At 50.8% G+C, this 17,379-nt stretch overlaps 1 protein-coding gene across 1 annotated transcript in view; it reads left to right on the forward strand.

Moving 5' to 3' along the window:
* The first annotated feature begins 2,290 nt into the window (after nt 1-2,290).
* CSRNP1 (cysteine and serine rich nuclear protein 1) overlaps nt 2,291-17,379 on the forward strand; it is a 28,738-nt gene continuing 13,649 nt past the window's right edge. The window contains exon 1 of the mRNA XM_066628926.1: nt 2,291-2,408. The gene's annotated coding sequence lies outside the window, so the exon portion shown is untranslated. The remainder of the gene's footprint in view (nt 2,409-17,379) is intronic.

Raw genomic sequence — 17,379 nt, forward strand, 5'->3', positions numbered from 1 at the left:
GCCAATTCGGGAGTGACAATCCCTTCCACAATGGGAGCAAGTGCAGTCTGTCCCTGGTCTGTCTCCCTGGCTATGGGCCTTCCTTCTTTGCCTCTTTGCCTCAGACTGTTGGCCAAGTGTCTCTTCAAACTGGGAAAGGCCATGCTGCACAGCCTGCCTCCAAGCGGGCCGCTCAGAGGCCAGGGTTTCCCACATGTTGAGGTCCATTCCTAAGGCCTTCAGATCCCTCTTGCAGATGTCCTTGTATCGCAGCTGTGGTCTACCTGTAGGGCGCTTTCCCTGCCTGAGTTCTCCATAGAGGAGATCCTTTGGGATCTGGCCATCTTCCATTCTCACAACATGACCAAGCCAACGCAGGTGTCTCTGTTTCAGCAGTGCATACATGCTAGGGATTCCAGCTCATTCCAGGATTGTGTTGTTTGGAACTTTGTCCTGCCAAGTGATGCCTCGGATGCCTCGGAGGCAGCGCATGTGGAAAGCGTTCAGTTTCAGCTGGCCCGGAAGGGGAGTTAGAATATGGTGGGGGCCTACTCTGCCAATCCTGCTCCCCTCCTGGGCCTGATCTGCTTCCATTCTGCCCTCCCTGCCCCAAAACAGCCCCTTCAACCCATCCTCCTCACACTCCTTTGTTGCCTGGCGCTAACCTTACCTCTGCCACAGCTGGCAGGGCAGTGGGGTGGCCCAGGCCTCCCTGCTGGTGCTGCCTACTCTGTGGGTGCTGTGACCTGCCTCTGCTAGCTCAGTGACTGCCGTGCTGGCAGATCTTCCATTTAGGATTGGGCTCTGGGCTGTAAAGCAGAACTTCCCTGGTTGTACTCCTGCCTCTGCAGATGATATTTATCATACAGACTTGTTAAGATAGTACAGAAGTGCTTTGCACACTCAGAAAAAAAGTCACAGTGCTTCTTTATTATGATAAAAGCACAACACTGGAGTCCTGGGCCACCTTTTTAAATATATGCATGTAAAATAAAACATTTGCAACCCCTGTAGTGATTTTAACCCTGACCCAATCCGGCTGCGTAACGGACAAACCTACAATATTTACTCCCTTCCGTGAGCCTGACTCCTGGGTTACGCGTGAGACAGGATGGTAGCCTCATTTTCAAATGCTGTACTAGTAAGGCTGCCACCCTATGCACACTGAAACACAGTGGGACTTGGAGCCCAATCCTATGCATGTCTACTCAGGAGTCCCATTGTAGTCAAGGGGCTCACTCTCAAGCAAATGTGGATAGGATTGCAGCCTTTTTAAGTTCTGGGTGGGGAGAATTGTGCTGAGACAGTGCAATAATCCTATGCATGTCTATTTAGAAGTAAGTCCCAGGTGTTCAATGGGGTTTACTCCCAGGAAAGTGTGGACAGGATTGCAGCCACTGAAATCAGCAGGTAGGGCTTCTGAGGTCAGCCTGGCAGTGATGGATCTGTGACTGGCAACCCATCAGCATGGGAGTCCTGGGTGTACACATTGGGAACCCCATGGCTCTCCTTATGCAGCAGTCATCTGAGCATCCACCTGGCTGGGATTGTGGCTCCCCCCCACACCCCTGCAAGCATTAGCATACTGGGAGGGAATTTGGGGGGGGCCTACAAGTGGCCTCTTTGGAAGTGTAGCAAAACACTGAGTTTGGCAAGGTGCTTCTGCGTGGGTGTGCAAGTGGACCCTCCCCTTTGGAGGTGTAGCTGGGGGGATGAAGCACTAAGTTTTGCAGGGAGGCTCCCTATGGCATGCAAGTGGCCCTCCCCTTCAGAGGTGTAGGGGGGGCAAAGCACTAAGTTTTGCAGGGAGCCTCCCTGTGGCATGCAAGCAGCCCCTTCCCTTTGGTGGCGTAGCTAAAGGGGGCAAAGCGCTATGTTTTGCAGGGAGCCTCCCCATGGTATGCAAGCTGCCCCCTTCTGTGGCATAGCTAAAGGGGGGCAAAGCACTAAGTTTGGCATGGAGCCTCGAGTTGTAGCCAGAGGGGGGCAAGGCGCTAGGCTTGGCAGGGGGCTACGCCACCGCCTGCAGGAGAGGAGTGGAGGCGCCCCGCCCTGCACGTGTGAATCCGCAGACAGAGAGGATCTTCAGCCGCCGCCGCCGCCTCCCTCCCGCCCGGTGTCCCTGGGAGGCAGCCAGGCGGGGCTCCAGCATCCCTCCGCGGCAGGGCGATGCTGCGCCGGGCAGGAAGCGGGCTGGGGGCCGGGCAGGGCTGGGCCGGGCTTCCTCGCGTGTCGGCGCCGACGTCAGAGCGGCGGAGTTTTCCACTGACGAAAAAGGGCAGCAGCTGAGCCTGGAGGAGGAGCGGCGGAGCCAGGCACGGCCAGCCAGCCCTCCGCAGCCCCAGACGCCGCCAGTCTCGACAGCGATGCGCGCCTGAGCCGCCGCCGCTCCTCCGCCCGCAGCCTCCGCAGCCCCCGCACTGGCCCCGGTACGTGTCCCGCGATCGCCCCGCTGCGCGCCCGGGGGTGGGAGCGCGGCACCCCTGGTGGCAAGGGGCATCGGTGGCGGGGGGCGGCAGAGGGGGGCTGTGTTGGGGGGCTCCCTCCCCCCTCGGGGCTCCTTCCCCCGAGGCTGGGGTCTTGGGGAGGGGGCGGAAGATTCGGGTTGGGGGAGCCCCCACTGTTGGGAGCCCGGTGCCTTGGGGTGGCAAGGGGGATCGGTGGCTGGGGGGTTGCAAAGGGGGGTCAGTGGTGGGGGGCTCCCTCTCCTCTTCCCCCCCCCGCTCCGCTGCTGGGGATCTTGGGGAGGGAGCAGTCAGGAGGGGGCGCCCTGGAGAAGGGGGCAGAAGTCTCGGGCTGGGGGAGCCCCCACTGTTGGATGGCGGAGTAGAGAGGAGGAGGCAGCGGAGCCAGGCTCGGCTGCCTAGCTCGGCGGGGGCGCTATGGACACGGGTCCGGTGACTGATCGTCTGAAGCCGGCGCGCAGCAGGGATTTCGGGTGGGGGGAGTGCGGGGGGGCCTCCATCGTCCGCAGGCGGCTCTGTGACTGGTTGCAATTTGGAGGGGGGATGTTAGAGCCCAATCCTAGGCATGTCTACTCGGAAGTAAGTTACATGAGAGTCAGTGGGGCTTACTCCCAGGTAAATGTGGATAGGATTGCAGTTTCTGGTGGTGCAGGGAGCTTCTGGCAGGGCTCGCTGGAGAGATCAGCCTGGGGAGGTGGTGGGGGGCTGGCATTGGGGCTGCACACTGTCACAGAGCAGGGGCTTGACCTGGGCACCTGGTGGGCACTGGAGTGGGAAGCTCATCCGGGCTTTGCAGTCCTGCTGGAGCTTCCTTTCCTCTGCCCAGGAAGGTCCCCTTGGCCTCACCTCCCAACATCATCTGAACCCGCTCTCTCTTGTCTTTCTTTCTCCTCACCTGCTCTGGACACAAGTGCCTGCCTTGCAGCCTGCCCTGGCTGATCCTCCAGGTCAGAATCACCCTCTGAGCGCATAGCTGTGCTGCTGTCCACTTTGGTGGCCGCTCAACCAGTCCCTGCGACTGCTCTCTCCTTTCTCCCTCTCCCCCTGGGCAATAAAGCTGTTCCCAATAAGTGAGTCTGCCCAAGTTCTCCACCCTTGGGAGATAAGGATCTACAGCTCCTGGCTGGCCATCTCTCAAGGGACTGGCAATACAGGTATTTATACAGGATAACTCCCCCCCCCCCCGCCAACTACCTAGAATCCGCTTGGGTTCCAGCCTTCCTGGATCAAAAAGCAGACATGGTTTCAGCCCCCCCTCTGCTGGCACACAGCCTGCTCTGGAGATGCCTGGGCTCTGCCTCCCAGTTTCTGCCAGGGGTTGTCCTTCTTTCTGATATGCAGATCTTTTTTGCCCCTTTCTGCTTGTTGCCTGCCTTCCCTGCTTCTCCTCCTGTGACAGAGTAACATCAGGGAAACACTGGGCTGGGCTGCTGTCGGCTGATGCCAGGGCAGTGACTCACCACGGAGCAAACAGAGGTGCTGAGGTTTTCTTCTAAACGTCAGGGTTGCCAGTTGATGGCATTGCATCACGGCTGCACGCAGCTGACTGTGTGAGCGGATGAATCCGGTGGAAGGAATTCAGAGCCTCTGATGTCATTTCAGTCTTTCCCAAACTTCTGACAGCTGCCATTTCCCCCCTTCTGAAGTTAAAATTGAGGCACACACTGCACTCTTGAATCACACCTTCCAGTTGTAAAAGAGGATGAATTAACCATTGTGTCGCTCCTGTGTTTCAATGTGAATCATGGGGTGCCCCTCCTGAATGGAAGGAAGGGCAGCAACTCATAAAGAGCTGCAGTGGGCAGCCTCCTCTGAAAGGTTAATCATTTGTGCCGCAGCTGATGTAGAGACATGGCAGAATGACCTCCACTGCTAGCAGAAGCTGTTTGGAAGGAGGCAACCTTAGAACAGGAAATCAGACAGTCACACTGGGCGCTGTGGATCTTCACACGAACCTTTCATCCCTTCATTTCTCATGTACCAAAATGTTGCATTCAACCTGCAGCGCACTGGTGTGCCCTGGCACACGGTTTGGTGCTTACTGGGTCAAGTGTGCCAGGTGCATGTAACCTGCATTCTATGGCTGATGTAGTTGTTTATCCTTGATGAAAGAGATGTTGTCCGGTGGAGGGGGGAAAACGTTAATTGTTGCATGGTATGTAGCGGGTAAAGTTGTTTGTACTCAAAGCCAGTTTGGAATGGAATGGAAAGTCAGGCGTAGCTTTGAATGGCTCGAATTTGTGTTTCTAAGACACTAGGTGCAGTGGTATAGCTAGAGGGGGTGCAAAGCACTAAATTTTGCAGGTGCCTGAATGCGCTGTGCAAGCAGACCCTCTCCCTCCCCTTCGGAGCCATTCCGGGCGGTGGGAGCAAAACAGAGGCATATGCGAATGGAGGGGAGGGAGAGGGCCTGCTTGCACAGTGCGTTCAGGCACCTGCAAAATTTAGTGCTTTGCACCCCCACTAGCTATACTACTGACTGGGTGTCTGTGATGTGAATGGAAAAAAAAATCTAAGATCAAGCCCATCTCTGTGCACAAAGGCCTAAGTCACATTGAATCAGGCGAAACTCAAATTCCTCGTAACCTGCCTCCGATCAGCCTACTTGGCTGTGGTCTTTCCTGCAAGCTTCCTCTTTAGGCACTTGGCAGAGTTTCATTCTGCATCAATCAATTAAGCTACTAGGCTTTAAGTTTGCAGAGTTGTAGTCGGGTCACCATGAAATAAGACGGCCTTAGTCTTGTGGGTTTTTTTAACACTGAAAGAAGCGTAACAATAAAACTAGTTTCTGCCTCTTCTGAAATAGGGAGGAATAAATTGGTCTGGCTCTCCCTTCTCTCCCTGCACCCCACTCTTGATTCTGGCTTGTTCCCAGACAGCGCAAGCAGATATACTGAACTGATTATTTTATAACGTCTAGACCGTTTCTGTATGCACAAAGACGTGCGGCATTCCCGCGGAGCTAGTGCGCTTTTAGAAGAGCAGAATCAGTCCAAAAGAGATTCCCTTGGTGTTTTCCTGTGCAGTACTGTGCAGTACTGTACAGTGCTCCTTCTAGTTACTGTGACTCAAACTTCCAAAGCAGTTTCTCCCTCGTAGCTACAGCAACACCTACTGGTACAAACCCAGAGTGACCTTTGCCGCATGCACAGCGAGCAGCTTTACAGGCAGTCTGTGGTATCCTGAGAGAGGATACAAACTGGTGGTGTTGTTCCTTACACATCCTTCTAATGCAGAAGCTTTTGTAATAAGCCCAAATGGATGCAACAGGCCAAATGTGAGCTGGATTCCACGCAGTGGTTGATCCTGTTCTATAGCAATTCTTTTTCAATGGGGTCTTTAAAAAAAAATGAAATTGTGATTTCAGGTCAGTTAAAGATTCAATGAACTAATTAATCCTTCATACTGAGGCTGTCTACGCAGAAGTAAACCCTATTGTGTTCAGTGGGGCTTATTCCCAGGAAAGTATTTACAGGCAGTTGCTTCCTTGGCATAGGATTCAGCTGTGTATTAATGACATTTAAATATAGTATATCTTGCAAAATCTCAGCTAAGGTGGCTTCTTGATGTGCCTGGAGGAAATAGCACCACTTAAGCCTGAATGTATTTTCATGTCCACAAAGGAAAGTTACCACTTGGGCATTTTTTTACGCCTTGTACTTTCAAGGTTGGGAACCTAATACAGAATATGCCTAATACATACATACCAGAGTTAGTGTTGGTTCAAAAACAAACAAGTTCAAAACCCATCAGTACTGTGAAAAATGCACATTTTAAAAGGCCTTTGTTGCTGAAAGCGGGAGTGCTCATCTTATATCAGTTGTTGTTGGTGCTTGTTGTTTGAAGAAGAGAGTGCCGTGGTCTTCCGCTTGGGGATAAAGCTATCAACTATCCACTTTGGGTACAAACTGGGAGAGAAGATTTATTCTTTGCTTCCAAATCAATTTGGTGGGAGGAAGGGGCAGGTGGCAACCACCTGTTAATAAGGGTGAAAGTTTTTGATCTGCAAGTAACATGTGCAGCCTTCGAGTAGTTACTTGGGTACTCCATGGTGCCCTCTTGTTACTAACTGGTGCCCTTTTGACATCTGCTGAAGTGAAGGTGGCGTCTACTTGGATGAGGCTCCCCTATAGCTTGCAGAAATAGTCTATAGAGCAGCAATTTTCAATTTCTTGTTTCTTCTCATAGCGCACCAACCTCTATGGTCTTCTCTGTGGTCTTCGCCTCTTATGATGTCACTTCTGGCTTCTGGGAGACTCTTCCAGGTTCTGTAGCTCTGTTTTTAGGGCAAACGTCTGTAGTAGCAGATTGTCTGTCCCTTTTCCTCTGCAGGCAAGCCAGTGGAGGAAGAGAGACAGGCAACTTGTCGCTACGGACAGTTGCCCTAGAAACAGAGTTGCAGAACCCAGAAGAGTTTTCAACCACTGTGCTTGAAACTCCTGTGGCACGCCAGCAGAGCTTATATGGCACACTGATTGAAAATCACTGCATGTAGAGTGTGCGTATTAGGCTGGATCAAGCAGGATATATTGCTGCCTCTGCTGAGGTCAAGCGGTAGAATGGTGTGTGTTTTCACTGAGTGGCTATCTGCTTTAAATCAGATTTGCACAAAGTGACCTGTGGCTTACCAGAACCAGGCAGGTGAGGTGCCGTGGTTCAGTGGGAGAGCCCTTACTCTGCAGATGGAAGGTGCCAGGCTCAGTCCTTGCCATCTCCAGGTAGCAGGTGATGGAGACAGATGCTGGAGTTCATCTGACAGTCAGGTAGCTGGTTAGGCTCCTCCTCACTCAGCCTTACAAGGCAGCTTCATACATTCATCAGGCAGCTTAAGGGGTGCTTGGCAGGGGAGAAAGTGCTCTGCATATGGCTTGATGACTGACAGGTGATATAGTCCTAATTTACCTGGCATTGCAAAGACCTGCTCATGTGACCCCTGTTTCAGTGGGGCTTCCTGGTGGACATCTATCTGCCTCCTACCAGTTATTGAGAAGTGGATGGCGAGAGGCTGTTTCCCTCCTGGTTGTTGCAATGCGTGAGATAAGGAGCAGCGCAAGTACTAAATAGGTGACCTCAGCTTTAGAGAGTGCAGGTGGACCGATGATCCTTAAAATTGGCCTGTTAAGGAAGGCTAGTATTTATGATCTCTGAGTGACAGGAGGACGGTGGAGAGTGGCTTGCCTCAGGGCCACAGCAAGTTCATGATGGAGGGTTGTTATGAAGATCTGAACTGGGGTTTCCTAGTTCCCAGCTCAGCCCCACCTCTGCACTGGCAGTCTTGCTTTCATCTCTTCCTTGAAAGTGTAGGTTGTTTGTTGAAACTCAGGGCATCGCTGAGCACATTGTTGCTGTCTGGCCTGTTGCACCCAAATCAGCCAGTGCAAATGCTCAGTGCCCTTATTGCAAACTTGCGGGGGTGCAGCGATGGCGCCTTAGTGCCCTGGGTGCTCCTTTGCCTCTGCTACTGCGCCTCTTCAACAAGGCGATGGCACGTTAAGTCCTGTACAGGTTTGGCTGCTGCCTGCCTCCTGCACGTGCCTGGTGTCTCCCTTGGAGGGGTTCTGTGTCTCTTTGGCTGGCCTCTTGCTGTACGGAGAGAGGGACGTGTGTGTTGAGCTTCCATACAGCGCGTACCCACCAGAGGACAAGCGCAGGAACCTGCTGTGAATAATTCATGAGGAGTAATCAAATAGATGGTTTGCCTACAGACCAAGGGCAGAGTGTGTGTGTTCACTTTTGTGGCGCTCAGCTCCCCATTAGAGGCTCAGGTTGGTCCTCTAGATGCCAATATTTTATTTCCAGTGCGTGGATTATCACTGCTCATCTTTTTTGTGGAAATCTTGGAGGTGAGTTTACGCAGGAGCCTGTGGGCCTGCCTTTGTGCATGGAGAGAGTGGGTGCCGTGCAGAGTGTTGGATTAGGACAACCGGGCCACAAAGGTCAGGAAGCAACCTTCACCTTAATGGACCTTGCATGGTGGCTGCAAGAATAAGGAGGAGGGCCATGCAGAGCTCTTGGAGAGAGAAGAATGACATGAGCTGAGCCTTGGAGTGCCTTTGTCTCTACAGCAGGTTTGTGAGACAGTTATGATTAGCTAGCGATTGGTTCCTGAGTGCCTGTGTGAGTGAGAGCGACTTGAAGGATGGATGTCTTGTACATTTCGACCAGGGGTGCCCAAACCCCGGCCCTGGGGCCACTTGCGGCCCTTGAGGCCTCTCAATGCGGCCCTCAGGGAGGCCCCAGTCTCCAATCTCTGGCCCTCCAAAGATTTGTTGGAGCCCACACTGGCCCAACGCAACCGCTCTCGGTGTGAGGGCGACTGTTTGACCTCTCGCATGAGCTGTGGGATGAGGGCTCCCCTCCACTGCTTATTGTTTCACATCTGTGATGCAGCAGCAGCAAAAGAAAAGCCTGCCTTGCTTTGTGCAAGGCCTTTTATAGGCCTTGAGCTATTGCAAGACCTTCATTCATTCATATAAGTTCATCTTTAATATATTCATTTATGTAAACATATGTAAATTTATTCACATTTTAAATGTGAATTAATTCTTTTTTTCCCCGGCCCCCGACACAGTGTCAGAGAGACGATGTGGCCCTCCTGCCAAAAACTTTGGACACACCTGATTTAGACCAAGATATAGCCCAAGGCTTGCTTGATTCACAGTTTTATCCCACCCTGAGCTCAACTTGGCGAGTGAATGGGATTTCCTCCAGGTTCTCCTCCTAACAGCCCTGTGAGGTAGGCCAGGCCAATAAAACGTGTCTGGTCCAAGGCAACCTAGTGAGTTTTGTGCCTGACTGGTGATCTCAACTCCTGTCTTCCTGGCCCAAGTCCAGCCCTCTGGCTCTGTATCCGCCAGGTGCAGATGTTCTAGTGATGTTTGTGTGGCCAGCCTTGGGCTCTCTTGTGCAGCCCCCGTTCATCTGGATGGGATGTGTGCTGGAAAACCTCTGTGGATTGTGTCTTGCAGGCATGACCGGGCGGGGCTCTCCAAGCAGTTTGCGCCTTCCCTTGCGACTGGTCTTGTTGGGGTGGGCAGGAGGGAGGGTGGAAGTGCCTTGTCAAGCTCTGGTGTGGAGAGAGCCCTCCTTGCACTGGCAACTGACTCACGCTTTTATTCTGGGCTGTGAAATGGTGTGTGTGGTTTTTTTTAACTGTCCCGTGGCAGCCTCTGGGTCTATTTTTAGCGGCAGCCAGCTTATGAAACCTCAGCGCGATCTTGGCCTGAAGGAGTGGGAAGCCCAGTTTGCTGTTCCTTAAAATAAGCCAGCTGAATCTGGTTAACCCTTCCTTAAGTCAACTCTCCTTCTGTGTAGTGTCTCATTTATGGTTATCTCCCCGGGGTGCTTGCCCAGGAAATGAGAGTAACAGAGCTTTGCTGCCACGCGGGAAGTCCCCCCAGAGTGCTGTTTGGAGTAACTTGGAATATTGGAGAGGCGCTGCACTTCCTGCTCTCTTCTGGGAAGGTGTGGGTTGTATGGAGTGCGGATGCCAGGCCTGGTGGAATATTTCAGATTCCTGGCTGCCGGCATCACATTTCTAGGTGTCTCGGCAGCCAGGCTCTGTGTGTGCAAGCAAGTGATTGCCACATCCAGAAAACCGTGTGTCACAGTCTCCCTAGAGAAGCATGGCTCAGGCTTGTTAGTAGTCCCTCCCTTGGTCACTTGTGCCTCTGTGCAAGCAGACAAGGCAAATGAGAAGAGTGTTGGTGACACTTAGTGGGCTTGCGAGGGGACACTCCAGGATCCTGCGTGGCAGCTGCCTTTCAGAACAAGGTGAGTTGAGTGGTGCACTAGTGATCACCTACCTCCTAAAGTAGTGATTTTTAGTGTTTTTCTTTTCATGGCACACTGATCTCTATGATCTTCTCATAAGAACATAAGAACAGCCCCACTGGATCAGGCCACAGGCCCATCTAGTCCACCTTCCTGTATCTCACAGCGGCCCACCAAATGCCCCAGGGAGCACACCAGATAACAAGAGACCTCATCCTGGTGCCCTCCCTTGCATCTGGCATTCTGACATAACCCATTTCCAAAATCAGGAGGTTGCGCATACACATCATGGCTTGTACCCCGTAATGGATTTTTCCTCCAGAAACTTGTCCAATCCCCTTTTAAAGGCGTCCAGGCCAGATGCCGTCACCACATCCTGTGGCAAGGAGTTCCACAGACCAACCGCACGCTGTGTAAAGAAATATTTTCTTTTGTCTGTTCTAACTCTCCCAACACTCAATTTTAGGGGATGTCCCCTGGTTCTGGTGTTATGTGAGAGTGTAAAGAGCATCTCCCTATCCACTCTGTCCACCCCCTGCATAATTTTGTATGTCTCAATTATGCCCCCCTTCAGGCACCTCCTTTCTAGGCTGAAGAGGCCCAAACGCCGTAGCCTTTCCTCATAAGGAAGGTGCCCCAGCCCCGCAATCATCTTAGTCGCTCTCTTTTGCACCTTTTCCATTTCCACTATGTCTTTTTTGAGATGCGGCGACCAGAACTGGACACAATACTCCAGGTGTGGCCTTACCATCGATTTGTCTTCACCTCTTGTGATGGCCATCTCCAGCTTCTAGGAGACTCTCTGTGTTCTGCGGCTCTACTTCCAGGGCAACTGTCTGTAGTAACAAATTGGCTCTGCCTGCAGAGGAAGAAAGACGGGCAATTCGTTACTGCAGACAGTTGCTCAAGAAACAGAATCGCAGAACCTGGAAGAGTCAACCATTTTCAACCGCTGTGACCTTAACCCCAACGGCACACTTGCTGCCCTTTTGCAGCACGTGGGTTGAACGTCACTGTCCTCAAGCGAACCATTTGTAAATGTGGTTGCCACACACATCACTCTCTCCCTAGCTGTAGTCTCCTGGGCATCTATCAGGGGGACGTACTTGGCCCACAGCCTCTGGCGGCTGTCCCCTAACCTAGTGGATTACCGGGCATCCAGTTCTGACCCAACCCCATCCATGATGTTTGTCTAGAATCTAGATCCTGCCTGTGAACCTAAGACAAGCCCACCTTTGAGAGAGAAATTTTTTTCCTTGTTTTTTTACAATTTCTTTGTGTGTGTTAAGCTTCCTCCAAGAAACTGAGCACTGTTATTTATGGCAACGGGATCTGAAAATAAGTACAGTGTGGGTGGTGTCAGCAGCCTGAAGACTAGTGAAATGTGGGCATGTGTTATGGTGCCATCCTAGACTCTGAGAGCTTGTTTGCTCAGGAAAGAACGCTGCTGCCAATCATCTCCTGCCCACTTGCCTGGCACCAGCTCTGTAGGCATGGAACCGGTGTTGGGAAGTGTCGCTGCAGGCTCGACAGCCTGCCCAGCAGTGTTGCCAAGGCTGGTTTGTGGGGTTTGGCTATCTTTGCAGAAGCTGGTGCCCAGCCTGGCGTTGGAGAGCCAAGTTGCCCTTGGGGTAAGGGTCCTTGCACTTCTTTTCTGCAAACCATGAGCTTTGATAGGTTCAGGCTGCCAGGCAGTCATTGTTTTCTTGTGCAGACTGGTACTCAGTCCTTCCCAAAAGTCACATCCCCTAAATTGGGACGCCCGAGCATCCCAAGTTGGTTTCTTGGTGCTTTTATTCTGCGATGTGAAATGGTGTGTGTGGGTTTGTTTTTTTTTAACTGTCCTATGGCAGCCTCTGGGTCTGTTTTTAGCTAAAGCAAGCTTATGAAACCTTAGTGCCAAATCTCCAAATTTGACTCCATCCGGGAGGCAAATCTGAACCCAGACATTGGTTGATAGGTTCCCCCCCCCCCCCGTGAACAGCGTTCAGACCCAAAACTAAAATCAAGCAGGTTTGCAAATAATATTTTTTCCTCAAGAAGAAAAGGAATGAAAAGAAAATGTAAAGTTACATTGCAAATGAAAGAATTTTGATGTTATTCTTCAGGAAATGTGCCTTAAACCGGTTGAAAGTGTTGAACTGGTTTCTCAACCACTTGTTAAAGTCTGAAACAAAAAGATGAACTGGAACTGAATCCTATTTTTCAATGGGTTGACTCCTTGACCCCTCATACTGCAGTCAGTGTTGGGTAGATGGCACTCTGCGCATGCTTCGAGGCTCATTTACTTCTCATATTGAAAAAAGGTCTTGATGTCGATGCAGATTTGGGGTTCTGAGACAATGGCTTTGTTGGTTCTTGCTATGGGATAGAACTGTATTAACTTGTACCCCACCCCCAACCCAGCGCTATGACAGTTCTAACACTCTCTTCTCAGCCCTGCAGATGGGGGCAGAGTTAAGTCATTTCTGCCCAACGTTGCGTATATGCAACAGGAACGAAATGTCTACACCTGTGGGCAGGGCAAAATTAATGACTGCTTAATCTTTAAACTGTGGTGCTATGTTTTAAATGTATTTGTGGCATAAGATGGTCTGGATACATTTGCATAGATCTAGGGCTGCAGAGGGTTTGGTTCTTCCATGCAAGCTAGAGAGCTTAGTGCTGGGTACATCCTATCCTGAGAATTTCAAATTTCCAGTCTTTTTGATTGGAAGGAGAAACTTTAAAGGATACGATCAGGACAAATTAAACCAGGATTTCCATGGGAGGGAGGTGACGTTGCTGGGACTTTATTTAGGACCGTGTGTCTCTCCTTGCTGCTCATCCAAAATAAGCCTGCACTTGCAGGTTTTTTTTGTTAACTTGCACAGCAGCCTTGCAAGGGAGGCCACTTGCTCTTATTTCTCCCCTCCTCAAATTCAAAGAGACAGAGGTCTGTTGGTGGCTACTAACCAGGATGGCAAAATGGTCCCTTCGAGTACAAAGGCAGTGTGGGTCCTGAGTGCTAGCAGCTGGCGGAGGAGAAATAGCAGGGCAGAGGAGGCTTTTACCCCTGAGCCCAGCTGGCATCTGGCCACACAGTTGTTGGATTCTCCCCTGCAGAGAACTTCTGTGCAGCTTCCCCACCTGCAGGTGATGGTAGGTCACCGCAGGCAGTCTGCAGGCCTCTTAAGGCTGTGTGCACAATTGCTGGCTAGTGTGCCGCACGCCCAGCTCTGCTTGCAGCCCCTGATCCCCTCCCTGGCCCCTGTTCTAGGGGGTGCCTTTGGTTCAGAGTTTTCTCTTGGGCAGAGCATTGCCCCCTCTCGGCAGGCTAAGCATACAGCATGGCGCCTTGAAGGCAGCCCTCTCCCGGATAGTTTGCTGTTGACACATCTGAGCAGGGGAGGAGAGCGGGTGTCTCTCAAGGCCCCGCATTCCTGCACACTTCAGTGGGCCCGGCTGAGGTCTGGACTCGGGCTTCCCTTTGTGCCACGGCCTCCACCCCCTTCTGCAAACGGGATGTTCAAATGAGAGTGGAATGCACATCTGGGCTGAATATTTGTTAGAAAGTATTCCCAGGATAGCAGGACTCGGCCCTGCCAGAAAGGAATTCCTGCGGGTTTGATCCGCTCCATGATGTACTTTTGTTCAAAAAGCTGCTTTCCGTCAACTCGATGAGTAACAAGTCTAAGCCCAGAACAAAATGTCTCTTTTGGCAACGGAACAAGAGGAGAAGAGATTATATTTTTATTTCAGGTTGCTAAAAAAAAAAAAAGTTAATCTCTTCTCTCTCCTGCTGCCCCCCTACCTCACCCCCTTTACATTTAGATCAGCGTTCCCCAAGCTTTTTGAATACTCAAAGCATGTTTTTCTTTGATTCAGAGTTACTATTGAAGCCACACTTCTACCCAACAAGATACACCTCCAGCATTCCACTCCTGATGTCTGTGGCAGCAAAAACAACAGAAGTGGAACTGTATTGGCTCCCCATGATGGCCCCCCCCAGCTGCTGGGTCCTGTGGCCATCTCTGCCCCCCCCCCCGGTTTTCCCTGTGCTCTGCAGAGGCAAGAGCTGATCCGAGATGGGGAAGATTCAATGCTCTAGAACTCTGGCCAGTCCAGAACTCTCAATCCAACTTCTGCCTTTCCACGTGCGCAGAGTTTGGTTGTGGAAAAGATGCAGGGTAGAAACATGATGAAATAAATCCCAGTGTGGTCTTTCTTTGACCAGTGGCCAGTGCACGGTCTTGGGACCATACGTCCGTTAAGCTGAAAACCCCATTCATGGGGACCCACAAATTGTGGAGGGTGGCGACTGAATAACAAGAAGACACCTTTCTATTTTCTCCATCTTCTGATTTGTATTTGGGTCCCCCCCACTTCGTTTAACTTCATTGCCATGGCAACGGTGCATGTGATTAGGGAATTACTGATTTAGACTCACTGCCTGCAAAACTGTAGGTGTTTTTCCCCTCTAAGGCAACTGTATTAAGTTGTTTTTATGTGGGTGTATTCTGAAGTCTGCCTTTATGGCCTACATACAAATCTGCATTGAGGCGTTACTGCTATTATATATGGTCTGTCTTCCCCACTCCAAGGCAAGAATGAACTTTTAAGCTTATTGCCTGGGCATCCAGATTTATTTCAGAGGCAGGAATTCAGGTCCCTTGGGCCAGATTTTGTTTCAGTTGTTAGTACTGGAAGCAAGTGAAGCCTCTGAACTGTGAATGTGCTCGGCTGAAAATAAGAATCAAAATTCTGCACTTAGTATAAATGGATAAAGGTGAATACTTGGGATTTATATAGTGCTTTTCCTGAATGCTCAGAGCAATTCATGCACATTACAACAGTCTTGTAAGGTAGGCCAGTGTTATGATTTGACTACTGCAAAATGGGGTGAGGGCAGCTGAGGCTTAAAAATTAGCAGTCTGCTTGAAGCTAGGGTAGCGAGAAGCAAGAGCAAGAGATGGACCAGGGATTTTCCACCTCTTAGCCTTAGATAACTATCTCATGCCAGCTTTCACTGTGCATTTTTGCAAGGTGGGCATACATCAATTCACCCATCCCACCCCAAAATATATTATTTTGTATATTACACCTGAGGTTTAGCAGGAGGGACCAGTTTCGTATATCTTAACATTCACATAATGTGTGAAGCTGCCCTTTGGAATCTTTACCTGGGCACCGTTCCAGTTTAAACTAATTAAAAGGAGGGGTGAAAATAGATACACTGGGATTGATGCATTTGGGGTGAGTGGGGAAGAAATTCTGCTAAAAGCTTTTTTCTCATTATTTAAGAACGAAGCTTTGCTCAGTCTGTGCATATGGTATTGACAGGGCAATAAAATAATAGGAATTACCCCCCCTTCCTCCCTCTGTGGTGCTACATCTGTATATGCATTTATTCCTATTACAGAAGAGATAATTCAAACTCTTTCCCTAGTGCGACAGGCCTGCCTGCCTGGTGTGTGTTCAGAATACCAAGACCAAACCCTTGAATTGATGTGTGAAAGTGTTGCTGTGGTGTAGAATCTCTGAGGGAGCCAATAGTTTCTGGCCATATGCAAAGTGTATGTCCCCTTCAGTGAGTAGACTTTGTTCCTTGTCAAAGATCTGGGACGCCAGGACATCTTGATTAAAGGACATGGATGTCACGCTTGCTTGAGCTTTGCTGTCTCTCTCTTTGTGAGTTAACTGTTGCACATCTGGAACATTGCTCTGATGGAATAGAATAGAATATCTGTGTAGAGAGCCAGTTCACAGAAAACACAGGGCAAAACTGGCTGCCACTGTGTAAGCTGACCACAAAACACCAGCCAGCCATTGTCTTGTAAGAACATAAGAACAGCCCCACTGGATCAGGCCATAGGCCCATCTAGTCCAGCTTCCTGTATCTCACAGCGGCCCACCAAATGCCCCAGGGAGCACACCAGATAACAAGAGACCTGCATCCTGGTGCCCTCCCTTGCATCTGACAGCCCATTTCTAAAATCAGGCCAAGTAGACCTATATAATACACACATAAGAACAAGAAGAGCCCTGCTGGATCAGGGTAAAGGCCCATCTAGTCCAACTTCCTGTATCTCACTGTGGCCCACCAGATGCTGTAGGGAGCACACAAGATAGCTGCATCCTGGTGCCACTCCCTTGCACCTGGCATTCTGAGGTAGCCTACTTCTAAAACCAGGAGGTTGCATGTACCTATCATGGTTTGTAATGTGTGATGGACTTTTCCTCCATAAATCTGTCCAATCCCCATTTAATGGTATCTCAGCCAGACGCCATCACCACATCCTGTGGCAGGGAGTTCCACAGATTAATCACATGCTGGGAATAGAAATATTTTCTAACATGTGCTATGTCATGCAATTCATTTTGTTGCCTACGCTGATGGAATGCAATCTCTTCTTGCTATTGCCTAAATTAACCAAGTTAATCTTCAAACTACAGAGCTGACCTTACCCCCTCCCCCCCCCCACACACACACATACACTGTCCAAACAGTTTCGGAGAGGGGCAGTTCTGGATTGACCTGGATGAAACAACACACAATTTGAGTGGCGCACCCCGCACTTCTTGTGTTGCTGCTGAGGATGCTGGAGTGTGTCAGCCACGTCCTGTGGGCTCAGCAGAATGTGTCATAAGAACATAAGAACAGCCCCGCTGGATCAGGCCATAGGCCCATCTAGTCCAGCTTCCTGTATCTCACAGCGGCCCACCAAATGCCCCAGGGAGCACACCAGATAACAAGAGACCTGCAAGGCCTCCTGGGAATTGTAGTTAAGAACATAAGAACAGCCCCACTGGAGCAGGCCATAGGCCCATCTAGTCCAGCTTCCTGTATCTCACAGCGGCCCACCAAATGCCCCAGGGAGCACACCAGATAACAAGAGACCTGCAAGGCCTCCTGGGAATTGTAGTTTAAGAACATAAGAACAGCCCCACTGGCTCAGGCCATAGGCCCATCTAGTCCAGCTTCCTGTATCTCACAGCGGCCCACCAAATGCCCCAGGGAGCACACCAGATAACAAGAGACCTGCAAGGCCTCCTGGGAATTGTAGTTAAGAACATAAGAACAGCCCCACTGGAGCAGGCCATAGGCCCATCTAGTCCAGCTTCCTGTATCTCACAGCGGCCCACCAAATGCCCCAGGGAGCACACCAGATAACAAGAGACC

Source organism: Tiliqua scincoides, chromosome 5 (assembly GCF_035046505.1).
Source record: "Tiliqua scincoides isolate rTilSci1 chromosome 5, rTilSci1.hap2, whole genome shotgun sequence".
Classification (NCBI taxonomy): Eukaryota; Metazoa; Chordata; class Lepidosauria; order Squamata; family Scincidae; genus Tiliqua; species Tiliqua scincoides.